This window comes from Nesoenas mayeri (genome assembly GCF_963082525.1).
Source record: "Nesoenas mayeri genome assembly, chromosome: 20".
Taxonomy (NCBI): Eukaryota; Metazoa; Chordata; class Aves; order Columbiformes; family Columbidae; genus Nesoenas; species Nesoenas mayeri.
Window position 1 is genome coordinate 767,279 of NC_137569.1, and position 6,012 is coordinate 773,290.

The window sequence follows — 6,012 nt, forward strand, 5'->3', positions numbered from 1 at the left end:
TAGTTTCCGTGTGCCGGCCGAGCCGCGCTCCCGGCTGCGCGGCGCCTGCAGGTGGCAGTGCCAGCCCCTGCGCCAGCCGCTCAGCTGCCGCTGCAGGAGAGCGTCTGCAGCTAGGAAGGGTTTAACCCCTGGACGTACATCAAAAATGCTTATGTTTACTGTCCTTTTTAAAATAGGTTTTAAAAATATGCTCATCTGTCTTCTTTTTTAAATATGTTTATCTATCTTACATTTACTTTCCCTCAGGGTGTTTTGTGGTAGTCATGTTCATTAAACAGACCATACTACACTAAGTGGTGTAAAACATGTTGCAAAAGACCATAGGCTTATAATCTAAATATGTCTGGAAGATAATAGCAATAGGCATAGAATTTTGGTTGGAAGAGACCCTTAAGGCCCTTGAGTCCAACCAGAACCCCGTGTCTCCGAGAGCCTCGGCTGCGCGGCCGTTAACCCCGCAGGGATGGGGACCCCGCGCTGCTCTGGGCAGCCGGTCCAGTGCCCACCAGGACACGGCTTTCGTTGTCGCGCTTCGTGTAGTGCGAGGTATCATATTTTGTTCAGTTAGTAAATAGGATAATCGCATGTATCTAAACCATTCTGATATGCCTGTTATTTAATTTATGGATAGTTCAAGAGGGACAGCCCAAGGAGCTAGAAGGCACAACTGTGGCATGTCTGCAGCTCCGAATGCCTGAAGTGCCGGCTGAGCTCTGGGAACGTGGGACCAAAGGTACAGTAGATGTAACTGATACGGTAGGACCAAGGTCTGTGAATTTTAGTCTTTGGAGCCTGGTAGCACATGCGGTTCTGAGTGGGGCACAGTGGGGAACGTGGTCGCTGAGGCAGGAGACACCGTGACTAAATATTTTGATGGCAGTCAGTCAGTTGTAGGGCATGACGAGATGGCAGAGTAACTTCTTTATATACAAACATAACCTGGTTTTCAAAATAACAGACCTTTGAACAGAATGGAAACATAATGTGAATATAACTTTATTTACTCTGTTATGGAACAGCTAAATTTCTTGGTAGTGGGAGACACAATGCAAACAACTACTTATTTCCTTGTAATAGTGAAAGTAACCTCGATGTCTAAGACAGACTCGTTTATCTGATAACTGGCCTGGAGTCACTCAGCTGCATAGCTGAGGCCTTTATCTTTTCAAGTTATTATATGAATTCTGTTCTTCAGCAGCATAAGTTGAGGCAAAGGTGTTTAATATTAGCCCAGATGTAGATGAGAACTTGCACTCTGAAAGAGATTTAGGCAGAGCTTCAATACTTTCGACCCAAATTATTGTTCAGAAAACTTCTAGTCAGAAGTCATTTAATCGTGGAGTTGCCTTAATTTACTGCTCACTAGCCTGTTTGACTCACAAGTTAATACGGTAAATTGAGTTCATCGATACCCAGGGTCAGCTCTGAGCAGCGCTCAGCCTCGGAGCCGTTCTCCACTCCACCCACGTGTCTGTCCGGTGTCAGTGCCCTGTGCTGCCGGTGGCTCTAACCAGACCTGCCGCAGGGAACACTTAGTCGCGGGCCTAACGTTGTTCCTGCTGCTCACAGGGGAACGCTTCCTTGGCCGGTCTCCGTCATGGTTCTCTGGCGGCAGTTGCAACGAAGATACCAACACCAAACAGACCGGGGCATTTGTTTCCACAGTCAGTCATCCAGAATCTCTGCAAATCAAAAGCTTGGGTGCAAGTTAAGTAACAGGTGGTCAAGGAGGCTGTGTTGTGTGCTGTAACTGCTCTTGCAAAGTTTCAAAGAAAATAGCTTGCAATGTTTGTTGAGCTGTTGATACAAAACAAGGATAATGTCGGTAAAAAGGAACAAGGCTACTCCCAGGTTTTAGTTTCTTTTTATTGTAATGAGGAACCCATTTCTGTGCTCGTATATCATGCCAGTTCTGGTAAGTACTGGCCTGTTGCTCGGTATGTGCAACCCTGGGAAGATAAAGGGCTAATCGGGAGGCTGCTCCAAAGCCCTGGCTTTGGTTGGCTGCACTGATAAGCACTCCTGTCCTGGGCATTCAGTGACACTCTCCCCACGGCTGGCGTCGCCCACGGCTGGCGTCGCCCACGGCGGGCATCGCCCCACGGCTGGCATCGCCCCACGGCACGCATCGCCCCACGGCGGGCATCCCCCACGGCTGGCGTCGCCTGGCCACTCATTGTCAGGGTGTTTACAGAAGTGATATAACTACAGTTTTGCTTGTTACTGTAAGACCTTGGGTCAATAACTTCTAAGTTCTCCTCAACAATCAGAGGAGTTGAATGGACTGAACTGTTCAAAGGTTGCAGACAGACAGCTCCACCAGTTAAACTAGAGAGAGGTTTTCACAGGAGGCTGGTTATACAAGACAAACATTAGAACAAGGAAAAGTCAGTTGGGAGACTTCTGTTCAATAGACTGGGATCACGCTTTTAATTCTTGAAGTGTGGAGAAACACATCATTTGAATTTTCTTTTTTAAATTTGTTAGTATCAGATTTTGGTGTGGAAAAAATTGTAAGTTCGTGGTTTATTTAAAATAGAGGATAGCACTCTGTGCTTCACATAGCTAAATAGATGTGTACATCTGTGATCACATTCTTATGTCAGGTGTTACTGATTTCAATTCACTGTTGCCACCGAAGGTCATTTGAGCCCTATGTGTACTGAACAGAATCCTAAGTCAATAACTCGATACTCTTTAAACGGTTCTTTAGCACCAGCACTTTGTAAACTTTCTTCACACGTTTCATTATGTCACAGGCGTTGCTTTTCCTTCAGAAGCACGTGAGCTGAAGAATTTGATGCTGAACAAAAACATCCCTTCTCTGGTGTTTGGCTCATTTTCAAATGTCATAAGGAAGCGATCTTTACTGCAATACTATAAAGAAAAACTGTGCACGCTATTTCTGAGAAACAAATAATAGTCACTGTGATCTTTTCTTAAGGGAAATTTTCCTATTTGTGGATAGCTTTGTGCTTTCATCTAAAGCTCTGATAAAACAACCAGAATGGGCAGCACAGGGGCTGTGAGGCTTAGACATTCAATATAATATCCGTTCATTATGGGAGTCCTTGACCTTCAGCTGTAAGAACAGGTCTCAGAGCTCTATGCTGCGCAGTGTAGCGTCCGTCGGTGTCAGCCAGGCCAGCCTGAGTTTGTTTGAACCGTCTGAGGGGTCTCCTTGCCGAGAGCTGTGTCCTAAAGCAGGCGATGGCACGGGCAATGGCGATGGCAATGGTGATGGCACGGGCGATGGCACACAGTGATGGCACACGGCGATGGCTCACGGCGATGTCACACAGTGATGGCACACGGCGATGGCTCACGGCGATGGCACACAGTGATGGCACACGGCGATGGCACACGGCGATGTCACACAGTGATGGCACACGGCGATGGCTCACGGCGATGTCACACAGTGATGGCACACGGCGATGGCACACGGCGATGTCACACAGTGATGGCACACGGCGATGGCTCACGGCGATGTCACACAGTGATGGTACACAGCGATGGCACACGGCGATGTCACACAGTGATGGCACACGGCGATGGCTCACGGCGATGTCACACAGTGATGGCACACGGCGATGGCACACGGCGATATCACGCAGTGATGGTACACAGCGATGGCTCACGGCGATGTCACACAGTGATGGTACACAGCGATGGCTCGGCGCCATCCTGCTGCCCGCTCACCCCATTCCTGTCCTGCCAGCTCCTGCTGTCCCGGGCGCTCTGGTTCTTCCTGAGCACGAGCCAGCTGCTGCATCTTTCAACTTTTGTATTATTTGACTAATTTATCTTATACTTCTGTCAAGCCAGGTTTTATGAAATAGTGCTAACTGAAGTATACACTAGTCATCAAGTACTCCTTTCAGCTTGTGATTAATCAGGGCAGACACATTAACTTAAAAAAACCCCTGTTTGAAAAATATTTTCTGTTTTCCTCATCATTGTGTTTGATATTTAAAATAGAATCATAGAGTCGCTTCAGCTGGAAGAGACGCTCGGGATCGTGGAGTTTCAAACGTCTCGAAGCAGACAGAGGCAGCGCACGCCTCGGGCTCGGGCCGCGCGCCCGGCTAAGGCAGCGCCGTGCCAGGAGGAGGTTCTGGAACTGCTGGTTACCCATGAACTGTGAGGCCTGAGGAGTCACCTTCCCTGTGCTGGAGCTGTCGGCCTGGGTGCCTCTTGAAAAGGGTTCGCTTGATTTTGTGTATTCGTTTTGTCAGTAACTTCTGAGGCAGCTTTGTCTGGGTGCTTCGCTGCCTCATAGAATGTTTCCTTTCAGCTGCCACCCCGCAGCGCTCGGTCGAGCTGCCTCGGTACCTGCGTGCTTCCTCCTGCGGGGCTCAGCTCCGACTGTTTAGAAACCAGGGCACTTTGTGTCCTTTTATTATTACAGCCTATTTTTTGCCTGGTCTTTTGTATCCTTCTTGAAAGAAGATTAAAAATGGTGTTTTGATTGATATTTCCTGCCATTCTACAGAATGGATTTGAGAAGATAGAGAACTGACACCAAGTTCTTGAAGCGGTTAGGTTGACTGGGCTGGTGTTGGGTAACATCACACAGGATCTGGGTCTCCTCAGGCTTACTTTCATTTTCTCAGTAGTTCTGTGGTCCACAGAGAGTCAGCTGGATCTCACATGGCGTGGAACGAGGAACAAGGAAAACTGTTTCAAAACAAACAGAAGTTACTAGTCTGGAAAACATTAAATCATGGTGGTGGTCACAGGCAAGGGCCACGTCTTCTGGAGACGCCTCCCTGGCACTCACCGACCCGGGGACTCATCTTTTGTGCCTAAAAATGGAGTATTTTGTTTCCACAGTTGTGCAACTACCAGGGCTGCTTTCTCTTTTATTTTCTGGTTTTCCCTCTTCTCAGAGGTCGCCGAGCGCTGTGTGGGACTGCAGCGTGCAGCGCGGCGCAGGCACCCGCGGGGCCCGGCTCGCCTCCCTGCGGGCCCTCTATGACTTGTTCATTATCCTCAAACTTAATTGATAAACACAGGTGCAGGTTTTATAGCTAATGTAATAATACAAAGACTGTACACAATATGAGTCACATTTAGCATAAAAAGTAATTTGAATGAAATATATGTTTGGTTGAGAGAGAAACAGAACCATAAACTCTTTCATCTGACAAAGGCACTTTGAAAGGAACAGTTTGGGTACCAAACTGAACCTGTTATCAGCTGATTTTATTGTACTGTGAGTTTGTGGGATTTTTTTGATTTACTGGTTAGAAAGTGTTTTCAATTTAACAAGTATCTGAAAAAATCACAGATCATAATTCTGTAACTTTGCTCTATAGAACTTTATAACACTCTAAGAACGTCTGGGATTCAGAGGGACTGTCTGTGAAAAGCTGGGAGACATCAGTCTTGCCTTTATGCACTGTCACGTTCTGTCTTGGTCTGTAAGAACAAAGGAGTTCTAGATAATTACTTGTCAGGATGTTTAGTCTTCATGGGTTCTGAGCCAAAGCCTCTGAAACCAAAGGGAAGGACTCCTGTGTGCTGCAGTGAGCGCTCACCGTTTCACGCCATTTTCACTACCTCGAATACTTAGAGAAGGTGCGGTGCTCAGTGCCGCTCGCCAGGACTCGCAGGGCTGTGCTGGTGCAGTGCTGGCAGCGGGCTCAGTGCGGGAGCTGGCCATGCTGGGGACGGTGTCCGGATGGGCCAGTGCGGGAGCTGGCCGTGCTGGGGACGGTGTCCGGATGGGCCAGTGCGGGAGCTGGCCGTGCTGGGGACGGTGTCCGGATGGGCCAGTGCGGGAGCTGGCCGTGCTGGGGACGGTGTCCGGATGGGCCAGTGCGGGAGCTGGCCGTGCTGGGGACGGTGTCCGGATGGGCCAATGCAGGAGCTGGCCGTGCTGGGGACGGTGTCCGGATGGGCCAGTGCGGGAGCTGGCCGTGCTGGGGAGGGTGTCTGGGATTCGCAGGTCCCAGGCACCGCGCTGGGCACGGCTGCTCAAGGAGGGCGAGGCAGAAAGGATTCCCAAGT